Below are 27472 nucleotides of genomic sequence, written 5' to 3'. Positions count from 1 at the left end.
TTCAGGTAAACTAGAGGAGGTATGAAACTAAATTAAACACTGCTATTTGTGTCCAGATTTTTAAAAAGGTGTATGTTATTAAAAATTGCTGAAATTTTTTCTCCAGTATACAAATAGCAGCTCAAACTATAAAGTGTTAAAAAAAAGAAAAGATTTAAAGCATTATTTTTTTTTCCACTGAAAAGACTATGTCAATATACAACGAACAGAAATTAATTAAAAAAACTGTTTCCACAAAACATGTTTTTAAAAGAAAAGTAAAGAACTCCATTAAAAAAAATTGAGCAAAAATAAAATCAAATAATCTACCAAGCGTGAAACTACCACAAATCAGCATCAATAAATAAATGAAACCCAAAACAAACAGAAATTACAATAAATAACCGAGTCAAACTCAAAACGAGCAGAAATTAACATAAGTTGGGTTCGAGACCCTATGCCTTCCCAAGGCGAGAACAAAATTTGTAGTTTACTGAAAAAAATACAAATGAATTTGTATTGCCAGTTTAATATACATATACTGATATTTAGTAATCAAAATGTTAATATTATTTGTTTTATTAAAGTAAAAACAGTAAAAACATTTATACTAAAGTAAAAACATTTATACTTTTTTCAGTAAATTGCAAATTTTGCTCTGGCCTTGGGAAGGCATAGGGGTTTTGAGCCCAACTTATGTTAATTTCTGCTCGTTTTGAGTTTGACTCGGTTATTTATTGAAATTTCTGTTCGTTTTGGGTTTCATTTATTTATCGATATTGATTTGTGGTAGATTCACGCTCGGAAGATTATTTGATTTTATTTTTGCTCATTTTTTGTTTAATGGAGTTCTTTACTTTTCTTGAAAAACTTATTTTGTGGGAAAAGTTTTTTTTTAACTTATTCTGTAAGGAGCGTCACATAAACTGTCAAAAGATACAGCAAAAAATAAGGAGATTGCTGCAAGACATTAGGCTAATTTCTAGAGGTGGGAAGCAGATGCCTGAGTGTATCTCTTAAATACACTACTAGCTGACAATTATGATCAAGAAGTCCATTGGTGTTATTTTTCCTAAGAATAACGTAATATCGTATATAAATGATTTAAATTCACAAACGTAACGAATCAAGTGCTACCAAGTGTACTTTTTTGTACGAAATTTAAATGGGAATATTTCTCCTTTTCCTGCTTATATACATTTTTTGGTACTCCTGTACTAAACGGACTCTTTTATATACTGCTAGTTTGGTTAATGCTAATGAAATAAAATAAAATAAAATAGGATGAATATATAATAGTTTAGAAACAAATTTGGGCTATATATTTGCACATTAGGGGGGGGGGCAAAGCATACCATATATTATTACATAACCTAACCAAACCTAGCTTTGGTACATCCCCCCCCTAAACCCCAAAAACCAACAGTTTAAATATCATATACGCAATGAGAATCACGCTATACATTGCATTGCTCTATAGCGGCGTCTTAACCCGTCAAAAACAGGTTTTTCGTGACTGGTTTCCATTGCAGTATATAGAAAAGTCCATTTAGTACAGGAGTACCCATGTTTTTATTTCCCAGAAGATATTAGCCCTCTTGCCCCTCCTTCCCAGTCATTATGAGGTATCCACATAACAAAATAGCCACTGAAAGGACTCATCCTGAAAATAATGGAAAATATGGCCCTATAGCTCATTTTTAACATTTAAGACCCTCTCCCCTCTCAACAACCATTTGGAAGAGTGCACTCATTCAGTGATATCATTATCTCCTTAGTATCGTTGCACGAATATTAAACTTAATTGATTCATTTAAGTATTAAACTTGAATGAATTTCAAAACTTAAAAATCTGTTAAAAAAAACTGAAGTGAAAGTAAGGAGCGAAAACACTTAAAGGACACAGAAATCATTCCATATATAAGGAGAACAAATGGTGATGTGACATTGAAACTTAAAATCGAACAGAAATTTGTCCGCATATTAAAGGGCCTTTTCCCTCTTCAATCCTTTCCTCTTTACGCTCCAGCCTGAATTTTTATCCCCGATGCTTGAAAAACGACTGCTCAATCCCGACAACAATTGAAATAGAATAAAAAAGTATTTTTAGCAACATCCAAAGAATGGGAGAGCTGATTGATATGCATTTGCTTTAGACAATTCACATTTCAGATCAAATGAATTTAAAGAAAATCGGTTGAAATTTCATTTCGCGCATGAATACTTTCAGCATAGCCTGTGCAGGTTCTAGGCATGAGCAGCGGGGACAGCTGCCCCCCTCCCTCCAGTTTTTCTGGCATCTGACATTAAATTTCGTTTTTATTTTATATTTTTACGCTCCTTTGGCATACCTTGCCCCCGAAATTATGAGGCCTAAAACCGCTATTGAGCATACCACTGTAAAACTTCAGTGCTATGACGAGAGGGAGCCCCCCTCATATGAGAAATTTCTTCTGTTTGTTTTAAGTTTTGATATCATTCTTTACTTTCATTCGGAAAAAAATATTATTGTACTTACTACGATGATATTATAAGCTTAGATCAAATTAGAAATAACATATTGTCTGTCCTCTAGTGCTACTCTTCAATACTAAAGTGGCACCATATGACTAAGCATAATAGAAAAAAATAACAAAATAAAGATCCTCCATAGCCCTTATTGGCTCAGAGGGTGTCAAATCAATGTTTCAATTGCTGAGTATTTTTATGGGACAAGTAGCGAGTCTGTCGCCCAACCTATTTGTGGCGCAGATCGAACCCTGGGACCCTTATTGCCAAGCAGAGCATCAGTCAACTGTAGTACAACAGGCTAGCATTATAGAAGAGGAATAAAATAAGTAAAGACAAACTTATGGCAAATATTTTCTTTTCTGAAAGGTTTATTTTCCAATTAATTTAATATATTCTCTTACAAATAATCAATAACTGTAATTTGACTACGTGTTTGTTTTTACAAAGTTTTTTCTCCACTTTGGCAGTTACCAGCTCCAAAAAAATTGAACATCAAATTTGGGCATGTTAAAAAGCCCAAAGTTAAAACATATCCATGAGAACAAACTTAATTTGGGATTAAATGTAAATTCCTCAAAACAGTACAAAAAAACGGCGAATAATACACTCATTCAAGGAAAAAATTCACAAGAATAATGACATTTAGGGAAAACGTGCTCCCCTGATCTTCGTATGACCTACTTGAATATAAAACGACCTTCAAAGGTACTTGAAAAGAAAACATACTTTATATTTACGTCTTTTGCGAAAACTATCACTAGACACAATCCGTGTTATTCTAGTCAGAAGCAAAAAGAAATCAATATTGATTTTAACGGTGTTGGTTCTGCTAGCCCCTGCGTCCTAAGATATTCGATTGCTTTTTTTGTATAATCCAACCGAAACACAAATCCTCAAGGCTAAACTGCAAAAGACACCTTTCAAACAGTTCGTGGTAAAGAACTGTAAGTAAGGAGCGACCCGTCTCAATAGTAACAAAAACTATAAAAAAATGAGATTTTGACACCAATAAATATATATGAAGAATCGGCTTATTATGTCGATTTCCAATATATAAATTTCATTAAGTTTAGTCTTACCCATCAAAAGCTACGAACTTGAGAAAATTTCCCTGATTTTCGAAAAAAAGGAAAATACTACTTAGAGTCATAGAACCTTAATGAAAATCACACCATTCAGCGTATCGCAGAACTTCACTGTAGAGGTTTCAAGCTCCTATCTGCAAAAATGTAGAATTTGTCACTTTTTTTTTGCCAGAAGAAATATCAAGGATGCATGTTGATTTGTTGTGTTTTTAGTGTTTTCCCAGGGGTCAATCATGTCAACCCAGCGATCCTAGAATATCGAAAGAGGGCTCATTCAAGTGAAAATTAAAAGTTTTAGTGCCTTTTTTTAAGAACTAAAAACATTGGAGGGCCACTAGGCCCCTTCCCACACCTCTTTTTTCTCAAAATTGTCTGATTAAATTGTGAGATAGCCATTTTATTCAGAATAGTTGAAAGGCTGAATAACTTTGTCTTCGGAGTTTTCATGATCCCTCACAGCTCCTGGGGAAAGGTCTATGTTATAAAATTTGCTCATTGTTTACATATATCATTTGTTATTGGGAAGTATGTATATATTTTCGGGTGGGGGGGGAGAGTTTTCTGCTGGGGGATTTTACACTAGGAGAAGTTTCCATCGGAAGGAAAGTTTTCAGGGGGTGGATTTTTCAGAGGAAATTTTACCCTGGGGGAATTGTCCAGGATTCCTAGACGAAAATTTTCTTATGTCTTGCTTTGTCTTTGCTGACTCAATTTTACATATGGAGATGTTAACGGTAATTTCTCGGGGTATACTTTCACCAGAATTGAATTGTCTAGAGACAATTGTATCCGAGGGCAAGAGAGATTTTTCCTTAGAGGTGGAGTCAGATTTTCTAGCATTATATAAAAAATGATCAAAAATTAAATAAAACAAGTTTTTTCATCCGAAAGTAAGGTGCAAGCCTAAAACTAAAAACGAATAGAAATGATTACGTATATCAGGGGGTTGCCCCCCTTTAACACCTCTCTCTTGACTGTAAATTTTTGAATTTGTTCCGATTCCTTAAGAACAACTCCTGAAACACAAGGGTCGTTTAATTAGAACAATAAGAAGCTTTTTTTTCAGTGCTATGAAACATTAACGCAAACAGTGAGGTGTTGAGGAGGAGCAACGACCCTCATATACTGAATAATTTCTGTTCGTTTTAAGTTTTAAAGTTGCTCTGTACTTTCAGTTTAAAAAACTTATTTATTTAATTCAAGTAAAACCTATGGGATGAAAAAATCATGTCAGCTTATAACACATTGCTGCAATTGCAAGTTAAAATTTAAAGTAAATAGGATTGCGCCATCGAGTTGAAATAAATTGAAATGTCCAAATTCATTTACAGTTGATTCTTAGCTTTCTTTGTGGCCAGATGGGATACATTTTGAAAAATAAAATAGCTGGAATAAAAAGGTAAGTTAATACCTTCAAGATGACATGTTATGTTATAATCATGTAATTTAGGGATAGAGAACTAAAACTGAAAAAGGGGAAGAGAACTGTTTGTTATAGACTGATTGCCGTCTAGGATTTTCAGCTCCTTTTGACAATTTAAGTTTTGTGTCCCCCTTCCACCATCACAAACACAATATAAGTAAACAAAAAAAAACTTACTTTGGCACCCCTCCAAGGCTTCGCCAGGGAACAGTCCTCAAGCCCTAGCCCCCCCCTTGTGCCACCGCTGACTACAGCTTCTTTATGCACACACATAACAAATTCACTGTTAGGCAATTCCATGTAAGCTATTGAAAGGTATACCCAATTAAAGGCGCAGCCAAAGAGGGAGGTTCGGAAACTTTACTCCTTGCTTCCCTGGAAATCTGCAAATTGATTCATAGATATGTACTTCGTAAGAATTTTGTTAGCTAAAAAAAGACGAAAACAATTACATTGCCGTAGAAGCCAATGTCAACCTAGCTCTAAATGGGTACATGGAAAAATCTTGGGAAGGTAAACAGGAAGGTTTTACAAAATCATAGAATGGCTGGCACCCAACTCCTCCCTTGCACTTCTTTGCTGAAAGGTCAGGAAATGGAGATAAGCACCGCCAGTAGCGACTATAAAAGTCCAGTCCCGTATTATTTGAGTTTTTTTTGCATTAGCTGAATTCCCTTCCCTAAACGAGTTAGGTCCCCTCAAAATACTATTCTGGCTGCTCATTTATGCTATATTATATTACATTTTTGACAGCTAATGATTTAGTACTCAATGTAATTTCAGAAATTATCGTAATTTTCTTTCTATGAAGTTGTAATACCAGAGGCGCATTTGAAGGAAATCCTAAACATTCTAATAACCACTAACAATCATAAATACTTTCTTATCTCATTCCTAAAGGCAAATTGATTGAGTTTGCCCCCTCCTCACCTTAATGGGTAAATACATAGCCCACTTTACATACTCAAATTTTATTTCACATTATTACTACTCCTTTCTTCGCCGATTTAACAGCGTTCCTGTTCGCTGTTCACTAGAATATAACACCCATTATATTCCAGAATATAATGGGAATCTACAAAGTGGGCTGTATATTCATCCATCAGGAAAGGGGGGAGGGGTTGAAAAAGTGAGGTAATACATCTTGATAAATGAGATAGGAAAGCATTTGTGATGATTTTAAAGTGGCTTTCAGGACTCTTTCGGAATTTTCTTAAACTCTGCCCCTGATCTTAACCTTTACCTTTCTTTCGTCCAACTTGATGATTTACTCATTCTATTGGTAATTTTCTGATAAAAGGAGGAAGAAATTTTGTTTCACGATTTTTATAGCACTGATACATATTTTCAGTTTTGGGTAACCTTCAGTGCAAAACATGTCGAAAAGCTGTGGGTAATCGTGGTGAAAAGTTCCTTTCCTAAACTAGCTATACCATTACTACTACCAGGAGCAATACCATACAACTCACCGTTCAATACCCTCTCCAAATATTATGTTATTGAACGTAGTAATTGCTCTCTCCCCTCCCCCATCACCCGTTAATGTCTAGATGACCTCATAGGTGGTTTAAAAATTACCAATTTTGTTGGTTTCTATTACTCTTGTACTTGTCTCTCAGCAACTTTTGGCTTCTAACACTGAATAATATCCATTTGGGTAAAAGAAAATACTATGAATTGACAGGATTGTTCATATTAGTATTTTTCGAAAAAAACCTTTTTTCGGAACTTCACTTGTTTTGCCAAAAAGCAAAAAAAAAAAAATTAATATTGCACTTCCAGTTTAAAAATATTAATCACTATGATATCAATCCATAAAAAAGAAAAAAATACTACGACATTATTACCAAAGCATTGCCAAAGACAACAATAATGACAATTATAATAATACTATAAATTCTGGGATAGTCGCTTGGATATCATCCTTGTCAAATATCTTAGAGAATTTATATTTTAGTTCTAAATATTTTTTGGTTCTTCCTTCAAAAATGTTCAAAAATCTATAAATTAAAATCTAAAACAGAATTAAAATCCAATTTTCACAAATTAAATGCATAAAAATCAAACTAATTAGAACTCTCCCAATGCTGTATAATAAGCTTTGTTTAAGCTTATTGGACAAATACACCTATGATGGAAGCCGGCGGTTATTGTTCCCATAAATAAAGACAAAATCTCCGGGGTTTCCCCGCTAGTTTTGCATATTTTTTATTTGATTCGACTATTTTGTAAATTTTTTATCCTCTCCCCCACACCCAGGGGGGAGATTTGCCCCCTCCCCTCGCCTGAAACAAATACGAGTACCTTTGTATGTAGTTGTTTATGGAGGTTATATACATAAATTAATTTATAAATAGTTATTAGTTGACCTCAAGACTGTGAAATCGTATTGTTCTAAATGCTTAAACTGACTCCCTAGTTTAAGTACGTACTTTTAAATCCAATTTAGATTCACTCCTGAACTCTTAGGAAAACTGGCTTCGTCTCCTCTAATTTTTCAGGGCGCAGCTTAAACTCTGACAATCTGGACACCAGCGGAACATGGTCCGTTGCATTTGGCAGCACTGCCGTTTTCAGACTGTACTTTTTTGGGGCTTTTAATTAAAAGTTTGAGTAATTTTTACCACATTGATAAGTCAAGATCATTTTTGTATGTTCAGCGACACTAACTCTTAAGTACGTTAAGTTATGCTCCTGGCTCTGACATCAAGGTTTTAATTCCGAGGAAACCAAGCTCCGACAACAAGGTCTTAACTCCGAGTCTTGAAGCAACGAGCAAAAACTGACACCCCGACTATGACGCCATAGTCCTACCTAGCCACTGAAAATTTAGTTTACACATAATTTGAACTCGGTCTTCAAAGAAAACTTTATTTTAATTCCTGAGAAACTAAATAACAACTTGTTTTTATTTTAGCCAGTTTCAAAATATCATTAAAATAAAAATTCCTCGACAACCCTGGTCAATTTACCAGCGGTTGACCAAATTGATATTAAATGGTTGAACTTTATGGGTTTGAACTTGACCGTATTCAAGGGCGCCGGCAGAAAATTTTCCAGAGGGGGTGGGGGGCGCAGACGCCAAAATAGCTGTGGTGGCTGGGTGACAGGGAATATATTTCAGGATATTTTTTCGTAGGAATGAGTGTTTTTAAATACTTTTAGGAAACAAACACAAATAAAAAGCATGTAAAATGAAACAAAATACATTAATTTTTAAACGACAACGATTCCTGGCAAATGAATCAATTTATTTAATTAATAATATATTTAATTATTATGTATTTAATATTAAAAGAAAAGCAAACTCAAACCAAAATTACAGAACGATTTATTGCTTCCATGGATTATAACAGGTGTACACTTGTCCTTATGCAATTTCCTACGCCTTAGAATAGTTTACAGAAGGAGTAGATATACTCAAAAATCATCCTGCCAGCATAGATACCGCGTTTTGATTTTATAACGGCTATGTGAAATGTATCTCTTTCATAACTGGACAATTCTCCCCGTCGAACTTAAATCCCTTATATACTCAGACATTTAAAATAAATGGAACAGCGAAAGAAAAAAAAAACTTACTATCCATCTGTCAAATTGTCCCTCTTTCTTTTCATTATCCTATTCAACTAAATAAAATGAACAGGTTCAAAAGAAATTTCGTCACAGGAGAATCTTATCAAATAATTAAAGTAAAAAGTGGCTTGGGCCAATATTCACCAAAACTAAAAATGGAATTCTCATGATAACTGCTACACCGGCAGTATTGGCGTTTTATGCTGATTCTAAATATACAAAACTCGTTCACGATTTTGCTACCTGCCCAGACCTAAAAATCTTAGAAAATCTGCCTGATTTATGGAAAAAGGGGAAACATCCCCAAAATCGCAAGCGATCTTATTGAATATCCCTTTTTTAAATACATTAAAAAAAACACATATCTGAGAACCCTACCGTCGAGGTTTCTAGCTCCAATCTTCAAAAACATGGAGTTTCGCTTTGTTTTTCAGAAGAAACTTCATCTATGTATGTTTATTTGTTTTGCTTTTATACATGGGTGATTGTTTCGAACCGAAGGTCCAATATAATTGGGAGGGAGGTCATTGAAACGTAAGTTTAAAGCTCTTTTTTAAGTGACCATGCAGGTTGGGCCAGGGGAAAGTCTTGTTTTCCGCCATTTTTGGGCACCAAACTACGACTTTACACCAAATGGAACAAATTTGCAATCAATTTAAAATTTTGAGAAGCTAATTGAATTAAAATTATTAATAAATAAATTTTAGGCTTCCCAATTGCAAAAATAGTACTGCCACACGGTGGCAGTACTGGATTCAGCCAAGTTGATTCGCTTGATTTGTAATGCAATTAGGCTACGTTTGGTGATCTGTAATTGCGTATCAGCTATAATTAGGGGGAGGGGTGAGTCATTGTTTAGGTGGGGATAGGGTAGATTCCTAAGAAAAAATTACATTTTAATGGACAAACTGCTTACTCTTCATGAGGCTTCAGATAAATGTTGAAAGAGGTAGAGGAGTAGGAATTAATTAAAATGTTACTCCATACAGCTAAAATGTTACGTTCCCAAATCTACCAGCAAAAAGGTGGAAAAGGCAAGACAGGCCACATGAACGCCCATAAGCTGAATTCCAGGGGGGGGCAAACCTCGTCTAATTGGCACGTTTAATGTTATATAATAGAAATCTCAGAACAAAAATATAAAAATAAGGCAACATCATTGAGCCAGGGGGTGCCCCCCCCTGTCCCCCCTTATGGGTGCCCATGGCAGGCCATCATCAGCCCCACCAGAAAGTTTCTTTGGGGTGACAAATACTGCTAGGAACCTAGTTTTCAGCAATTTTAAATGGTAATAGTTTGCTTTTTCTATTTATAGAAAGCACTTCAATGTATTTAAACAAATGTATGTAATGTATTTATCGATAAGAAAATCCTATTATAGACGTTGCGATGGCTTCAGTTATGTAGAAGATCAAAAGTCTCACAGAATTTCCATCTACATAAACAATAATACTCCTTTTAACCCAACCAAAATTCTTTAGCAGTAATATTAACAAGGACTTTTTACCAAAATTACTATTCATCGCCAATTTTCTAAGTATATTCAAATTTTATCCAAAATTGAAATTGCAAATTTAAACGTAGGACGGTACTAGGTTAGATAGATAGATAGGTTTATTTTCCATATATCAGTAAAATAATTACATAACAATCTACAAATCCCCACAAAGGCTCCATGGCTCCATGGCCTGTAGGAGGGGGATTATGAAAATATCAAATAAACATTAAACATTTAAACGCTTACGATTTAAACAATATAGACATAACATTAATATTTAAACATATAAACATAAGCATTTGAACTTTTAACATGTGAAGCATTTGCTTCATAAAAAAAAACAAAAAACAAGGAGGGTTCACTAAATAAACTTTATCAAACTACAGTGAATCACAACATCTATAAAAAAAAAAAAAAACTATTGGCAGCAGGAAAAAGTAAAGAAAATTAATCACATGAAAACAAATATTTTTTTACTAGTCTTTTGAAGGTGCCAAACGAGTGGCATTCTCGAGCCGAATCGGGAAGGGTGTTCTATGTCAAATGACACGCAACAAGAGGATTAAAATCGGATCTTATTGTTGGTGTATGGGGAATTTGGATATTTAGAGAACTACGGAGTTGATAATTTGACCGATCAGATACAAAAGAAGACGTAAACCTTAGGGACCTAGGAATATCACCACGGAGCTGAAGAAAAGCGAAAGACGCACAGGAAAGAATATAAAGTTTTTTAATATCGAGTAACGGTTTAGTTGCCGAACGATTTACATCCTGGATAAGATTTATAGCTTTATCACTAATATTCGAAAGCGGTTTGAGAAAAGAAGGGAAAGTAGACATCCATATGACTGAACAATAGGAAACATAAGAATGAATTAAGCTATGAAATAGGGTTCTTAGAATTGGTTTCTGCTTACCTTAATTTTAATCAAATCAATATGGTGTTTAAAAGATAAATTTTCATCTAGGAGGATACCTATGAAACAGACATGGCCATCCTTTGGTCTACTAATAAAGCCTTTGGATATATGAATTTCAGATAATTGAGGACAAGCCTGGGATATACGAGAAAAAAACTAAAAAACTAGTTTTAGAAACATTTAAGGCAAGAAAGTTAGCATCAAACCAAATTAAAACTCTCTCAAAGAGGTCCACTAACTTTGTACGAACTTCATCCTCTGTTCTCCCAGAAGTAATAAGGGTGGTATCATCGGCAAAAGTAACAAGAGAATCCGAGGTATTCAAACTATAATTATGGGTAAGGGAGACTGTTGGATGACATAGACGACAGCAATAAAGAAGATTTTTATTTCTAACTGCAAAAATTAGGTCATTTATGTAAATTAAAAACAGTACCGGCCCTAAAATTGACCCTTGAGGAACCCCCTGGTCAACACTTGATGGTGAGTGAAAAAATGGATCAACAGAAATTATTCTACCAGACAAGAAAGACTTGAACCAATAAAACGCACTACCTCTTACGCCAAAATGAGAAAGTTTAAATAGAAGAACACTCTGGGTTAAAGAATCAAAGGCTTTACGAACATCCAGAAACAAAGCAACAGGAATCAAATGCGAGTCTATGGCAGAGTGAAGATAATTAAGTAAAACCGCACAAGCATGCTCAGTCGAATGATTTGCTCGAAAACCAAATTGAAAATCGTGAAAAAAATCTTTAGAAGTAAGAAAATGATTAAGACGAGAAAGCATCACCTTCTCAAATATTTTGCTAAGTACAGACAACAAAGAAATTGGCCGATAGTTGGCTGGATCATTTCATGTCCCCCCCTTATATAATATGATGACTAGAGCACGCTTGAGACTACTCGTGAAAATACCATGCTGAAAGGAGAGGTTAATAAGTTTTGTTAAGGGATAAATAATGGAAGGAAGTATGAACATAATTACTTTAGTAGGAATATTATCAGGGCCAGACGACGAACAATTTTCCAATCCCATAACAATTTTAGCAATTTCTTTCTCCGTCGCTGGTTCCAAAAACATTGACTTCATACAAGGTGGCCCAAGATAAGACCTGAAGTTGAATCCTGACGGAGAAGAACCAACAGCCGAAGCGGTCCTTCTACCAATATCCGCAAAATATGAAGTAAATGCATCTTGAACATTCAGTTCACCTTCGATGATTTTGCCATCAAGATCCAAAAAAGAAGGGGCTGATGGAGAATGAAAAGAGGACATAAGCACAGAATTTATAACCTGCCAAGTTTTTCGTATATCTTTACCACAATCTGAAAAACAATTAAAATAATACTGGGACTTGGCCTTTCGACAAACAGAATTATAAATATTCCTATAAATTTTAAATCGCTGAAAGCATATAGCTTTCATTGAAGGGCTAGCAGACTTAAAGGCCCTCCAGAGATTATTTTTTCTCCTACAACTCCTAAGGAGACCAGGGGTCATCCAAGGATTTAGAGGAAAAGTATTCTTAGACTTACGATTAGAAGAAGAAACATAACAAATATCAAGAACAGCATCTTTAATAGACTCATAAAAAGTATCAAATAAATTACAAAAGTCAGAATCACTCTCAAAACCACCCCAAGAAATTTCTGCCACTCTTGACCTAAGAAGCATCAATTCCACTTCACCAAACCTAAAAGGCCTCTTACCAGACTCGCAAGTCCTCTCAATAGTCAGTTTATCAAAACAGTATCTAGAGTTAACAGGGAAATGATCGGAAATGTCGCTCACTAAAACACAATTTTGGATCAAGGTAGCCGTACAGAAAATATTGTCTATCAGCGATGACGTACTCTCTGTTATGCGAGATGGGATACATACAGAAGGTAAAGTACCCGCGGCAAGCATGGACGACAGAAAATCCAAAGATACAGAAGACTTTATATCCATCAAGTTTATATTAAAATCTCCCATAATAATCAATTCAGTCGACTGTTTTAGGATGGTATCCAGTAGATCATTAAGGGTGTGTAGAAACAGTGGAATAGAGCCACTAGGAGATCGATAAATAATACCAACAATTAAGTCCTTACCTCCACATTTAATATCTACGAAAATGTGACTCAAAGACACCTTCGGTATTTCTGGATAAATCCATTCTAAGAGAATATGGGAGATTATTAGAAATATACAAAGCAAGACCACCCTTGGCTATCTTATGTCAATTCAGTTGTACCATTTTATAACCTTGGAAATCCAAAAGCATATCATTTTTAGAATCTAAAAAAGTCTCGCATAAACCAACAACGTCAGGTAGCCGATCAGCTACCTGAGCTACCTGACAGGTAGCTAATCAACGCATATTTATTGATTTACACATTTTAAAAGCAATTGACCAGGGATTTAAGGGACTAGTACCTCAAATTATATCTTGATTAGGCCTGGCTATGATTAGGAAAACAATCAGAAATTGAATAAAAAAGAGGTTTTCAACAGAAAGCAAGGAACAGACTTGAAACCTATTTGAACATATAATTCTTTATATGAAGGGGGCTGTCTCCTTCTTAGCTCCTTACTCTTTACTGTGAAGTTTTGTTTTTGTCTAAATTTTTAAAGAAAATATGCAATTGAAAAAAAGGATTTTTCAAAGCACTAAAAAACTATTGTTTAATGAACAAGGTGTTGAAATGACCCCCTAAGGTTTAAGGTTTTTAGTTTTAAAATTTGCCCATTGTTCACGTATAGTATTTTTTATTGGGAAGGGTGCATACATTTTTTAAATGGGGAGGGGAGGGCAAACTTTATTCTGGTAGGATTTTGCACGGGGAGAATTTTTTCATGGAGAGGGAAGTTTCAAGGGGGCTGAACTCTTCAGGGGAAATTTTATACTTGTTGAATTTGCCAGAATTCCTATACGAATATTTCTTTCTATGTCTTGCTTTCTCTTTACCGATTCACTTTTCCGCGTAGAGATGTTAAGCGTAATTGTCGAGGGTAAATTTCCGCCAGGGTTGGATTTTCCAGCGAATATTTCAGTTGGGTAGGGAGATCTTCCTGGTGGAGGTGGAGCCAAAATTCCTGGCGTTATTTAAAAAACGATCCGAAATTAAATAAAAAAAATATTTCAACTTAAAGCAAGGAGCAATATTAAAACTTAAAGCGAACAGAATTTATTACGTATATGAGGGGTGTTGTCCCCTTCTTGACTCCTCGCTCTTCACGCTTACGTTTAAATTTCGTCCAAACTGGAGAAAAAAAATGATAATAAAACACAAAAAACGTATCCGTTCAGTGCAGAGCCGTATCCAGGATTTTTGTTCAGGGGGGGTTTTACTAATTTTTGACTTTTTTTTTGGGGGGGGGGGTTTACCAATTTTTGACTCAGTTTTCGACTAATTTTACTGATTTTTACCTAGGTTTTACTAATTTTTGACTTATTTTCGAGTCGGTCAAAAATTTTTTTTTTGGGGGGGGGGGGGGTTCAAACCGGGGAGCCCCCCCCCCCCTGGATACGGCCTTGGTTCAGTGGGAAAAGGCAAAAATTCCCAGCATTCAGTTCAGGGGAAACATTTCTGATTATAGTGGCTTATATATCAGCTTAGTGGTTAATATATCAGCTATGGGTACTCTTGCAATGCAAGAAAAAGTTGAAGGCATATTTTCACTGAAATTACCCCTTATTAAATTGTTTTCTAAAATTATCCAAACTTTTTTGTGCACTAATAACTGTACTAATTACTAATCAACAAGCACGTGTTTAATTTCATCGTAAAAAGCTGATTCTTTGATTGAATGTTATTAGTAGTTAGGCTCTTATACTTTCGTTATTGATAAGTATTTACTTACCATTCATTAATATGAACAATTTGATTTTTTTTTTGTTGCTCCAACCAAATCATACAAAAAATGTCTGTGGAAAACTAGAAAGGGGTCGCTCAGTTACAAATTAGAACTTATATTTTTTCTTATTAAGGGTCAAAATATATTGGAAGGCAGCCAATGGTGGGGAAACACACATTTTTTCCATGGGTTTTCCCTATTCTGCTCTCTTTCCTTTGTTTTTCATATAATTAATTTATAGTCCCAAATTTCCATGGGGGGGCATAGCCCCCCCCCCCTGCTCCCCTTCCCCCTTGCTGGCGGCAATGGCTGTATTGTCTCATTTTAGCCAAAATAAATGACGAAAACGGTGCTGAAATAATATTAATTAAAGAGATTTAATAGATTTAACTGCCTCTTATGTGGCACAAAAAGTTATGGTTACAAAAGTAGGGAGGCCATAACGAATACGAAACGAGATGGCTGCTGCCATCTATAATTGAGTCTAACGCTGAATATACATAATTTATTCAAGGATTATTGATCCACGAAGGGGGACAGATTTCTGAGAAATTGATTACATAATCGACTAGGACAAGAGGGGAACTGGATTTCTGGGAAATTGATTACATAATCTGACGGTGAATTATTGATTTTAACGGGAACAGGATCACGCGTCTCTTTCTAAGCCAATCAGGGAGTCAGAAATATTAGCGGGACAGGATTGCAGAGAATATAAGGAAAGGATTTTGCTATAGTTTTTATTAGTTTGTCAATAGAATTCAAAGAGTGAGAACAGTTTGACTTTACTCATTAGGATATATTTGTAATAATGATGAGTGGAATGTTTACACTATTAGAAGTGGATAGTGGAGTTGGTAGCAATGATACAAGAGCACCAAACATTGTGGTGGAAATCACGAGAGGATCACGGCTTTGTCTGGAATGGAATGAAGTATATGCAAGATATGTGATATCCTTGAGCAAATTTAAAATGGAGGATCAATTATGCTTCGCTGCAAAAGTTGATATAGCGCATGTGAATAGACTTCAAAGGGCTTTAAGTGGATTAGTGATGCATATCGAAGACAATAAGCTGTATGGCTAATTGCACACGTGTAGTATTATTATTGTAATTATACAATAAAATTGTTTCGAAATCGAAAATGTTCCCTTTCTTTTTGTTAGAATGTTAGGCTAACGAATCATGGTCAGTCTAGAGTCAGTAGTCAGAGTGATAGGATTGAAAAATGAATAAATTTGAGAAACAGAAAATTAGATCGAATCTTGTGATTATGGAAAAACATTTGATTTTGGATGATGATTTTCTCGAGTTATCCCTTCAACGAAAGATATTCTCTCTGGGAACACTTGACAATATAATGAAAACTGATTCTCTCCCATTAGACTATTGTATAAAACTTTGTCAATGTGACTCAAATGCTTATACTAAATTTACTGATATATTAATTGGAACAAAGCAAAATAATATCCTGAATATACTTTTGAAAACATTGCCATAGATTCGATGTAGATGGTTCCCCCATTCAAAAGAGAAAACATCACAGAGTTACTCCTCTCCCTTTCCTCGCTCTAAATTTATTGAATGTGGATCATTTTTTTTTGAGCTGTGAAAGAGTTGACAGCGGAAACCAAAAAATGTTTTATACATTTCCACTATGCATGTACACTCATGGCAGCTGGTCGTCAAGTGAGAATCGTACTATTAATGATGACTATAATGAAAAGTGCAAATTATGTAATCTTTGTAAATTACATTGAGGCTGTGCAGCACAAATTAAAGGATGTAATTCATGTCTTGAAGAGATTTGTGACTCTCACCCTGGAGGACATCTGTGCTCCAATTGTCACTATGACACATGTTATCAATGGGATAATACTTACCCCGGTATGACTGGAAAGAATCCCAAACGTGATTTTAGTTTATTTCTACGCGATTGGTATCGTCGGGGATTTAAATTATTCTGGGAGGAAGAATCTGGTCTACGATTCAACTGTTGGGGTAACAAGACAATTTGGCTTCTACGTCATCGTTGTGACGACACTGCCTATTATGACTATGAACCTAGTGATTTTCATTTGGCAGTTATCAAATGTGATTCACCATTAGAAAACACTGTATGTGATATTGCTTCAAATAGACAGATTGAAACTCGTGAATTTCATAATATGAATGCAAATAATATCATTGACTATACAAAGAGATATGACAAGAGTGAAGTTACATTATACTGTAGAAAATGTGACCCTGACTTTGCAGCCAATCAAGATCAATATACAGTGAATCCAAATGATTTACAAGCATTAGTGATTCACGACAGTTGCCTATACACCGAAGAAGAAATCTAAAGTGAAGAATAAAGACATTGTTGAATATACATTTTTCATTTATTAATAAACAAATTCACATATACTTTTTAAGCACTTTACTCGTAGGGCACCGAAATTTATATTATAAAAGTCTGAGAGGATATTTTCCACCATAAAGTCGTTCAGACGTGAATTGTCTACATAAATGTTGAGAAACTGCTTGTAAGTATAGCCATGACATCGGAACACAAAATATAGTAGTGCATGGAAGCCACAGCTTTTAGTCGCCATATCCTGCACTCTCTTCCGATTTTGAATAATAGCTTTCCCACTGCTCTCAATATAGTTGCTGATGTGGGGAGTGTAGAATGTATAGGGTAGACCAAGAGGATCAAAAACTTAAATTGGCTTTGCTGTTTGAAAGATGCACAACCAATGACCCGTCTGCACAGTCGATGGACTGCTATTAACAATAATTAGGGTATTGTTGACACTTTGAATTTTTCCAAGAAAGTCCGAGGGCAGACATTAGGATCTGTATTTGGACATGTAGGGGTCCTTATTAAATATATTGATTATTTGACTGGTGTTCATGGTGCAAGGTCTAGTAGAACACTGCCTTCGGGAGTGATTTCCCAATAGGTTTCATATTGATTTAGCGAGATTAGTGCAATACTCTCAGCTAATGGGTCAGCAAATGTACACTCTAAACGGACACTCCCCGTACGTACTATACTCATATCCTGGGTGCCAGACAAATCCAATACAATAATACCAGGTGTTTTAGCAAACATTACTTCGGTTAAACCATTTTCAAATAGTTGTGAATCATGATCTAGGGTTTGCATGGTCAACTCATACAATGTTCTATAGGATTTATCAAAAGATAGATTGTAGAGTGGGATTCCATTTACTTTGCAGACAAGAGATGAAAGCCCAAACATTTCAAATTTATATGGGCATCCAGTCCACGATCCTATTGCACTAGCGCTTTTTAGAAATGCCAAGGCCAGTTTTGACTGAATTTCACCATTGATAAAGGATGAGTCGGTGAAGGTGCGTGACCCCGTGGCAATATGACGTTGAATGGTGATTGTATGAGGCACAAGTTGTTTTAAATTATTTCCACTGGGTCTCAGTTTTTCCACTGCCAAAGCAACAGAACTCATAACTTGTTGTTTCCGTACATGTAGTATTGCCGAGATGAGGGAGAGAGTCACATCAGGATTGGCAGCAAGTTCTTTTCTCAATATGAAATTAGATGGCGCAAGTGTCAATTTTATATCCACTTTAACATTGGGTGGTAGCCATTGGGGTATATTAAATATTTCATGATATATTTTTCCAACTAGATGTAATTCACTAGTTGTAGCATTTTTAAGTGCATCTCTACTATCAGTATTAGTAATATATTCATATCCATTGGAGGTGCCTCTCAATTCCTTGTATGACTTGGGTGTCATAAGCATGAATTGCATATAGCTTGTATAATTTGAGAGATTGTTACTTGTGCTCATCAGTGTGTCATTTATGTAGACACTGATTTGACGAAATAAATTATGTAATATACAATTTTCATAGAATATTCCATCGGCAAGAATTGGCAATGTGTTATCGGATTTCCGGAATTTCATTCGTAAATCTATAAAGGTTGAAGACGTGTCCATAAAGTAGTGTTAATTGGAATAAATTTGAAAGTGGATATTATCGGAGAGGGGTTGTTGTGAATAAAATTGTTCATAGTATCCATGATTTACACTCACATCAACATTTTCTGCATTGAATAGATTCAATGAGGGGGTGATTGAAGGTTGAGCATTCTTATGAGGTAGGTATGACATCTTAGGAAAAGAAATCTATTTTCGATCTAACAATTCTCTTCCTGGGGCTTCTTCTTCTACTGTTTAAAGTGCGTGTCAGCTTTTTCCTTCTTTTCTTTGACAGGGGTGATGTCTTACGTTTCTGACCTGAGTAGCGACTGATGAGTGATGCACTGTTTCTCGACCTTTTTAAACCTTTTCTGTTTTGTTTTAATCTCTCGCCAAGGGTTCACGCACTGGACCTAAGATTTACCGAAGCACTTTTTTTTAAAATCCTTGCCAGAACTCCAATCGCAAAGTGTAGAGGATGCAAAATATGTTGCAGCCGGTACAATATATTTTCTAGCCAGAGGTAGTGCAGAGCGAAACAGCTTAGCAAACCAACTGCCAAAACCGTAGCCAGACATTGACGAGCGACCTTTGTAATAGTCCATTTCATTGCCCTGTTGTCTTGGTCCAAGAGTATTAACATAGCAGTCCATATCAGGACAAATGAATGCAACTTTTAAATTAGACATCTTGTTGTTGAACGGGTTAAGAGTTATAAGTAATCCCAACTGAACCAATCAATATTTTCTGAAAATAACCTAATTTAGATCCTTGTGTTCATTCGTAGCGTTCCAACTAAAGAGTCTCCGCAGGAATGTCCTGGAAATGCTTTATATTATAATGATGAATATGTTATTTATTGGTTTTTCGTTCAAGAACTCGTAGGAGGGGAACATTGCTATTGCCAACCCGGGATCTTTCCACAAATGAAGCGTACAGAAATATACAACTGTCCGTGCAGAAGGCAGGTGGGTAGTCAGTGAAAATGAAATTAGTGTTTCGAGCAGTTTTACCGTTGATTATATTAAGCTTAAAGCCAAGAACATCTTTTAGATTATCATTGATAATAACGTTTTCATCAGCAATGGGTGAACTAATGTAGATCTTACCCTCCTCTTTTGAATAGTTGAAATGAAAAGCTTCTTTTTTACGAGCGGAAATTCTTTTATTGATTGAACGACATAAATCATTTGATACATGTGAGTTCTTCATAGGGTATTTCAATATATAGATAATGCATCCAATTGATCTTTTGAATTTGTTCTTCATCACCTGAGGGTGGCGGCCAATCATAGGGTCTAATTTTTATTTCATATTCGCGACCTTTTCTCAGGTTGTCATATGTATTTTTGAGAATACAGTCGACAAAAGCCACTTCATACTTTCCATCATCGAATTTGATGGTGGAGGAGAGTTTCGTCCAAAAATCACTTGTCCTATTCAAATCATTGTAGAGAGGATCAGGAACATTCGACTTGAAAGTCGAAAAAAAATAATTGGGCATTGTCAATACCTTCAAAACCGACCCAAGAATCAAATTCAGAATTGTATCCTAGCCAGCGAACAAGCAATTGTCTCTTATCTCTACTTGCTCTACATCTACTACCCACTATCTTGTTCACCTTATGGACACAATATGTAATACACTCTAAAAACCCAATACCTGGCTCAATGTTATTGCTGCTGACTTGCAAAAAGATTTTGATTTAATCAACCACAATGTACTATTAGAAAAGCTATCTAATGAGTTTCAAGTTGACCCTTATTTCATTAGAATAATTGCGTCTTTCCTCTCTAACAGAACGCAAGTCGTGAAATACCTGAATTTATATTCTGATCCCCTCCCAATTTATAATGGTGTGCCCCAAGTAACTCTCTTAGGTCCAATTTTGTTTCTTACAATGATAAACAACCTTGGTGTTTATTTCCCGGATAGATGGAAATTCGTTGATGATCTAACTGTCTTAGAGATATATTCCAAAAATTCCAAAAGCAACCCAATGTACATCTTGGAATCGATATCAGCCGAAGCTCTTACTGATGATATCAAAGTCAACCCTTTAAAGTCAAATGTTCCTACTATTAATTTCCTTAAAACTCTTCCTTCTTTCTCCTGTCAAATCCCCCCCGAAATGTCCGTTACCACTATGAAATTACTGGCCGTTACCATCTCAAGCGACTTAAAAAGGGATTGTTATATTAATGACATCTTAAAACGTGCAAATGCCGCATTTTCCCTCCTTAAACTCCTTAAAAAAATTAAATACCCTAAATTGCACTGTTTGAGGATTTTCCTGTCAATTGTACGCCCAACCCTTGAGTACGCCTGTCCTGTTTGGCATCCTGGCATTTCCATTGAATTTTCGGACAGAATTGAGGCAGTCCAAAAAAGGTGCCTAAGAATCATCTTCAATGAGGGTAAAGTACCTTATATATCCCTTCTTAGGAGAGCTAATCTTGTCACACTTAAGGAAAGGAGAGCAAAAATTACCTTGCGTTTTGCTAACAATGCCCTTCATAACCCTCGAACGACTCCCCTTTTCCCTGGTCAATATTCACCCCTTCGACCCCGCCTCCCGCGTTCTGTGTAAACAAAAATACCCCTTCTTGCCCCAATAAGAGTTTGCACTGAAAGATATACAAGAACTTTTATCCCTTACATAGTTGACATTTTCAATCACTGAATCTCCGCTGCCTCGCCCCCCCCTCACTCATTCTTTACCTCATAGTTATTAATTTTAATGCCCATTTTGCAAATTTGGAAGTTTTATATTTATGTTTGTTAGTCACCAACTAACTTATGTTTTTGTTTTAATTTTACTTTATCCCCTTGTTAATTTTACGATTTTTTTTGGGAGGGGGAGGGGGGCATTTTTGATGACTTGACATTGGCCTTCTAATTTTATGAGTTTATTTTGTACTTTGTTTTTGTTTTTAACGTTTTTACGTATTTGACATTGACCCTTTTATAATTTTCTGTTGTTGTTTGATTGTTTGTTTTTGTTGTTCTTTTTTCGCTGTATTTGACGCTAAAGTGCGAATTCGGCCCTTTTGGGCTTGTGATAACCATTTTTCAGCAATAAATCTTATCTTATCTGATCTTACCCCTACGAGTACAAGTCTTTAATATCTTTTCAATTTGATAAAATTCACTAGTGTTTCTAACTTTTTGCAGTTCGTATTCATAAAAACCGCCAAGAATCTCATCATCTTTGTTGTCTCGCAGTCGATATGTCGTGGTTGTAGTTTATAGGATTTTGGACACTTTAAAAAGTTCAGTGCTCCATAAATAATTCCCCTTTTCAAAAATATTGGTGGTTCTATTGATTCGAACAGTATCACCAACATTGAATTTCTTCTTTTTCTTCTCATTGCCATTGGAATATTGCTTAAGAAAAGCATCAAATGTATTTTCACTGCAATGAACTTCCCGAGGGCTTGAGTTGGACAGAGATCAATGGGGTCGATGGTTGTATATTCCCATGATCTAAATTGATCTATTCCCATGATCTATTCCCATTTATCGAAACCATAAATAAAAGCCGCAGTATTTTTTAGCGTACAATATATTGAAATTGATAGATGAAATGTTCATATCAATCGTTCAACCAATGCAACTTTTATTGGGCTATGACTGCTATAGAGTAGTATATTATATTTCAGTGGAACCTTTTGTACATGAGGATTAACAAATCGCTACCGTGATCTGATTGAATTTTTCTATAGCAATCCTGTTCAAGAATACTTTCTAAAGCATGAGAAACTTCAACACCTCTCTTTGATTGCAATGGAATGGCATAGGCATAGCGACTAAAGACACTGATCGCCACTAGAATATATTTGTAGGGTACATTGTGACGCCGTTGAATCGCATCTAAAGTTAAAAGATCAGTTTGCAATATATGCTGAGGGATAAAGGCCTTAGTTTGTCGATATTGTTTGCCATGAATCCTGCGATTCCGATGCAGTGTGTAACTCGGTTCATTTTCTAGATACTCTTTTGTATTTTTAGTGTGCTGCCACCTATGTCAGAGGTAACTTTAGAAAGCGTTGTGGGGGAACTTGGACTTCCCGCTTCACCAATATTTTCATAGACTTGCTTCAGAACTTCAACCATTTTGAGTGCAAACACGTAGTGTAATGTCCACTCCCCTTCTGCACACTAGAGGCATCTGTGATGACGGCGGGTCTCTCACGATAAGGTCTATGTTTGTTCACACGTCGCAATCCATCTTAAAGTAAAACTAGCTTTTTGTCATCGGCAATATTTTCATCATTAATGAATTTGCTTGGATTGTCTTCAAAATGTTCCACGGGCGAGAGGACAAGTTCAAATGGCGTTAATTTTTAAGGTTCAGCCATCTAGAGAAAACTGTTTACGAGTCCTGTAATTATTGGCAGTAAAAGTGTAAAAAAGCTACCGCCAGCTTGAAAGAGACGTTTTCTTTTAAAAAGTTTTCCCTTGATTTTGCAAGCCAAGGCATGTACAGTGGAACGATGTTGCTTTGTCTGTTGTCTAACACTTTCTGGCAAGTGTACGCTTCCGTCAGTTAAATTTAAACATAGTTCAGATATTAGACTAATGAAATCATTGGCAACACCATGTTTAAGTATGGCCTTCCTGAGTGGAGGTTTTGAAGTGCCTAAAACGCAAAATAAATGCCGTTGTTCGTGTAGTTTATTCAGTGTCATGATGGCAACTAATAGCTTTTTCTACTGTTCACCGGAAGATATACAGTAATTTCTCTGTCAAAAAAATCTGTGACTACACGTAAGTCCTTAGGTGTGCTCGGATTAAGACCTACCAAAATTTAGCCTTAGGGTTTGTTTGTCACGTGAGAGTACGCACACAGCGAAAATTTGGTAACGCCTCGATATATTGGCTTATTGAATTATTAGCGAGCTAGAATCACGAAAAAATTGGTAGATAATATAGATGGTGCAATTCAAAGCAAGGGTTCTCATACATTTGCTCTGATGAAACAGATTGTGTAGAACTATGGTTATGAAAATGTGTTCATGATGAGAGCAAACGGTAAACAGCTGTAGCATTTCCTGTGAGAACTGTTCAATTGATTAAGCCAAATCATCAATAATCAGCCACGAGTTTGGTTCAATACTATTGAAAACATCAAGTCCCCGTATGAATTGTATTGGTATGGATGTGGTAATAGCTTTTATTTGCTCGTAAGACTCTTGCCAAATACTATAGCAATAATAAATTTTCTTTGGTTTTTCCAAAAAAATTTTATTACAATTTTGAATTATTTTAGCTAAAAGTTTCGTTTTCCCAGACATTGATGGACCACACAGAAACAATCTGAATAGTGTTTTAAATTGATACATGCTGCTGCTGCTGTTGACAACAGTCAGACTAAAACTATCTGTAAACCATACATGTCCAATGAATAAGTAGTAATAATAAGTTTCTATTAGATCTATCTAGTACGTTAACAAGAACAGCAAAAACAATATTTCATTCATTTATTATCATAAAAACACTTGCTCAACAAAAACAACATTTATTGAACAAAAAACACTTGTTCCGCAAGAACAATAACTCTATTGTACAACATTTTTTCACTTTTTTGTTCAACAAGAACAACATTTATTATCATAAAAACACTTCTGTTCAAATAAGAACAACATTATTAACATAAAAACACTTCTGTTCAAACAAGAACAGCATTTATTAACAATAACATTTTCTTCACTTTTTTGTTCAACAAGAACAATATCTATTAACATAAAAACATTCGCTCAACAAGAAAAACACTATATGTACAAAAACACTTATTGTCATAAAAATCACTTTTTGTCCAGCAAGAACACTATTTGCACACACACATTTTTGTACAACACCGCTATTTGCACTACACTTAAAAAAACACGAACATGAATAGCAGAGTTGAACACTATGAATTTAAAAGGATACCCTCCGCCCTCCGGGGAGCCGCGGGCCGAAGGCCAGCCGCGGGTGGGACCCCCACCCCCGGGATCCGCAGACCAAAGGCCGGCCGCGGGTGGGACCCCCCACCCCCCGGGGATTGCGGGTCGAAACTGTATACAATAGGCGCCGTCACTGCTGCTGCTGGTTAGGTAGGAGCATTTAAGTTAATTCATGAAAGGTTGGGTTAGGTTGGAGCATTTAAGTTAATTCATGAAAGGTTAGGTTAGGTCAATTTATTCAGACCAAGTTGATTGCGATAGTCTACACATTCAACCCGGTCTGAAATTCTATAGTGGCCGTGAGGGAGTACATTTACACCATTCTCGAGCACAAAGACTTTGTCAGATATACATGACATTGCATTCTTTTCAACTCTAACAGTATAATTTTTATACTGTAGTGAGCGAATTGCAAGCACTTGTGCTCTCGGCACTAAGCTACTCTCTACACAGTTTCTGTAGACACTCATGTTGAAATTGTTCTTTACAAAATGTGTAGTTATGAGTTTCACCGTAATAAACTTTGGGACCCGGGAACACCCCATTGGATATCAAATCACTCCCCGTCTCTGATTTTAACATAAGTAGCTGATTGAGGGCCTGACGTTTCACCAACTCGGGGTAGAGGGACGGATTCCAGTTAGTGAAATCCATCCGCGAGCTGATGTGTTCCCCATTTTCTAAATCTCCCAATAAATTCCTGGTTTTTACTTTTAACAGCAGAGAATCTGTGTCCCCATAGTAAACTTGAACCTCCCCCTCTCTTGGCCATTTTACCTTATACAAATTGTAAAAAAATGACAACATGAGCTTTTTGGAAATTTCAAGTACTGAATTACCTCCTGCTATGTTCTTGTTCAGTACCAAATTTCTTTTTTTCATGTGTAGAAGAACCATGTTTGTCTCTATGCTCGTGAACGATGTAAAATTAGGGTCTGCAATAATTCGTCCATATTCTTGAGGGTCAGTCACGACGTCGCAATGACATCTGTTCCGTAAGCTTTCACACATTTTGCCAAAGGCTGAATTTAAAATGAGCTATTACATTTCCCTCTCTACTTTACAGTTTGCAAGAGAACGATTATCAAAACAAGTGTCGATAAATGTCTTCAAATAAGGTTTGTGATTGAATTGCAGGACCCTATGTATTTACGTGATCTTGAAACCATTGTTCACCATGCAGTGCAAAAGCACATGATGAACAACGATATTCTCTTTAGGGTTCAGATCCGCTATCAGCTTCTGCTTGGAGGGGGTCTAGTGCATCCCCATATCCTCAACCAATGATTGACTTTATGGGCTCAGTGAGTCCTAGGTCAATGGTCAATTGATACAGGGGAAAACAAAATCTTTGACAGAATCATGAAGTGTCAATGGAATGTGATCGTCAATTTCAAAGAACCATCCATGTGGCCCATTATCTTCAACGGTGTGAATGTCGGAGATTTCACAAGGATTCTCAATCCATTTATAGTTCCCATACCGAAAAGAGTATTGACACACTACCGAGTGGTACAACGACTTCATTTCCAAGAAAACTGCATTTGACTTTACACCAGTGTCTTGTCCGCTTGGATCTGTTGTCAAAACGCAATCTCAATGAAAAACGTACCCCCCCCTCATTGATCTTTCTACAAAAAGGTGTCGATCTACATCAGTGGTTAACCCTATTTCCTCCATACTAATTTTTAAAATCAACTCAATCACCAAATATGGTGTCTAAAAATAATACCCTATCTTTAGTCCAAACACTGAATAGAATTGATCTGTGTTTTTACAGACAATATGTAACAGAGTTAAAACGCCACTGGCCAAGTACAGTCTACAATAATCCCACCCATTTTTACAATTTCCTTAGCCCACACATTCTTGGCAAATTCACATTCCTCGGCAGTTCATTCACTGTTGGTGAGTGAATTAAAGAAAGCTTCCATTGGAGGTAGTTTCTCCTCGCTTAAGCGAGCGCCAGAACAGTAATAGTCGTATGCATATACACCTTTACAGGTCAACAGGCCATAGATTTCACTGTCTGGAAAGTGCTGTTTAAGCAAAGGAAAACTATCAAAATTGTCACTTTTCTACACTTGAATCAATTGACTCAATGCCTTGGGGAAAAAACTAAAACAATCTAAAAACATGATTTTATTCAGACACGTATGCCCATTATTTACTACCTACCATTTCAACTCGAGAAGCACTAGCTTCTCTGTTGATTTGGGGATGATGTTATAGGTAAATGAATTGTTTACCCATGGACTATCTACTCCCCCTCCCTCCCTCTGCATACGTGCCAAAGCCGGTAAAATAAATTTTAAATCATAATTTGCATTGTGAATGAAAACCGGAATAAAAAAACTGCTGGCTTACATTCACATTGCATGATTGATGTGCTACCCCTCTAAAATTACTACCCCCAGATGATATTTCCTGCCACAAGTGATTGTGGTCTCTGACTTTCCTCTTCCTCCCTCTTTTCCCCCTAGTCCCTTTCCCCTTAGCCCCCTCTTGAAACTCCCCCTTACAAACCCAGCATATTTTTTATTTTTAATCGCGAGACGATCCTCTGCAGACAACAACACTGGGTAATGGGTATTTCTAAAACGAGAAATAGCGTCATTTGCAGTGCCAATTAATTTCGTCAGTGCCTTGATCATGTACTCACCCTCATCCAACGTTTCAACTATTTCTAACAACTGCATAGTGTTAGAACTGTTTCTTTGCGCGT

The 27472-nt window shown here is 36.0% G+C and overlaps 1 protein-coding gene across 5 annotated transcripts in view; it reads left to right on the top strand.

Moving 5' to 3' along the window:
* Nucleotides 1–4913: 4913 nt before the first annotated feature.
* The window catches only part of LOC148942892 (uncharacterized), a 152602-nt gene continuing 130043 nt past the window's right edge, over nt 4914–27472 (top strand). For 4 of the 5 annotated variants that reach the window (XM_089102208.1, XM_089102204.1, XM_089102205.1 and 1 more), the window contains exon 1: nt 4923–4974. The gene's annotated coding sequence lies outside the window, so the exon portion shown is untranslated. Of the gene's footprint in view, nt 4975–27472 lie in introns of all 5 variants that reach the window. The other variant, XM_089102206.1, reaches the window with a different exon arrangement.

This window comes from Artemia sp. Qi Xiang Cuo, chromosome 16 (assembly GCF_049724085.1).
Source record: "Artemia sp. Qi Xiang Cuo chromosome 16, ASM4972408v1, whole genome shotgun sequence".
Taxonomy (NCBI): domain Eukaryota; kingdom Metazoa; phylum Arthropoda; class Branchiopoda; order Anostraca; family Artemiidae; genus Artemia; species Artemia sp. Qi Xiang Cuo.
This window is presented reverse-complemented; position numbering and strand designations above follow the sequence as displayed.